A 1,735-nucleotide genomic window follows, 5' to 3' on the forward strand; every position below is an offset into this window, starting at 1 on the left:
AACTTAGTTTGGCTGGATATGAAATTCTGGGTTTAAAATTCTTTTCTTTAAGAATGTTGAATATTGGCCCCCACTCTCTTCTGGCTTGGAGAGTTTCTGCTGAGAGATCTGCTGTTAGTCTGATGGGCTTCCCTTTGTGGGTAACCCGACCTTTCTCTTTGGCTGCCCTTAAGATTTTTTCCTTCATTTCAACTTTGGTGAATCTGGCAATTATGTGTCTTGGAGTTGCTCTTCTCGAGGAGTATCTTTGTGGCGTTCTCTGTATTTCCTGGATTTGAATGTTGGCCTGCCCTACTAGGTTGGGGAAGTTCTCCTGGATGATATCCTGAAGAGTGTTTTCCAACTTGGTTCCATTTTCCCCCTCACTTTCAGGCACCCCAATCAGACGTAGATTTGGTCTTTTTACATAATCCCATACTTCTTGCAGGCTTTGTTCATTTCTTTTTCTTCTTTGTTCTTTTGGTTTCTCTTCTCGCTTCATTTCATTCATTTGATCCTCAATCGCAGATACTCTTTCTTCCAGAAAAACGATGGTTAGATGCCACGAAGTAGGTGGCAATGCCTTAACCGTATGCGTGTTGTCAGGCCCGAGGGCCTCTTCCATCCTTGTCAAGGGGAATGCTAACCTTCTCTCCTTTCATACAACACTGCAGGAAGGATTTTAATACACTATAAATGATTTTATGTTTTTATGCTTTTTCTATAATGCTGATAATTTGATTTCAGCATAGGATAATTCTGAGTCACAGTGTTAGAATAGTAGAAAATGCAACTGGTAAACTGTGATTCCAGAAGGGAGATAAACAAAAGGCAAAGTATGAGTAAAGGTTTTGGAAATGACATTTTTAGAGAGACAAAAGAAGATGAGGGAAAATCAAGATGCCCTTTGGAACTACACTCCTGTGTCTGTTCGGTGGGAGGGAGCTAAGTTGTTTCCGGGGATTGGCAGGTCTGTGCTTTGTTTCAATATGTGTTTATGGGGAGCAGTTAGGATCTTGGAGTTAAAAACACAGAAAAGCATTGTGTGTTTGAATGGAGGCTCATTTATTAATTTCACTCATTTAACCATTATTTAGGGAACATCTATTTTTAGATTTTTAGACTATTTTTAGACTCTCACAACCTTATTAACTGTAACAGAGTAAAACGAATTTACAAAATCATCTTGTTGTTTTTAAAGTGAAGATAAGAGATGACAAATACAAACTAATTGTACATACTAATTGTAATAAGTACTAGATAAGATAGTATAATATAAATGTTTTCTTTATAATGAGTGCTATCTCCCTTTTAGTTTTATGAAAATAAAATGTATTGATGAGGCTCTCGTACTAATACTTGTGATCCTATTCCTCCAATTCTATTTTGCCTAGTTTTCCTATAGGGTCTTCAGTGTAAGTTATTTCACACAAGGTTTTCAGGAGCACTTGGATATGGGCACTTTTGAGCAAGTGATTCCTCTACAAAGCTTTCTTTTTCTGGTTCTTTGTCAAATTTATCTCTGAATATAAACAAATCTCATTCTGAAATCTTGGGTTAAGATACTGAGTACATTCTATGTGAGCCCAAGTTGAGTACCTTCTTTTTGTTTGTTGGCAATGCATTTGCAGAGATTTCAAGATATTTTGAAAAGTCATAAAGCACATGTGTTTACAATGATGAGGGTGTGGAGGTTAGTGCTGACACTTCTATTGAAAGTCAACTTTTTTCTTTCCTTTTCTTTATTTAATTATCT

At 36.7% G+C, this 1,735-nt stretch overlaps 1 non-coding gene across 1 annotated transcript; it reads right to left on the reverse strand.

The window, feature by feature from the left end:
* Positions 1 to 522: 522 nt before the first annotated feature.
* LOC114672545 (U6atac minor spliceosomal RNA) lies at positions 523 to 648 on the reverse strand. The gene has a single exon (XR_003722952.2). It is a non-coding gene; the product is annotated as a U6atac minor spliceosomal RNA (small nuclear RNA).
* Positions 649 to 1,735: the final 1,087 nt, after the last annotated feature.

The sequence above is a fragment of the Macaca mulatta genome, chromosome 14 (assembly GCF_049350105.2).
Source record: "Macaca mulatta isolate MMU2019108-1 chromosome 14, T2T-MMU8v2.0, whole genome shotgun sequence".
Taxonomy (NCBI): domain Eukaryota; kingdom Metazoa; phylum Chordata; class Mammalia; order Primates; family Cercopithecidae; genus Macaca; species Macaca mulatta.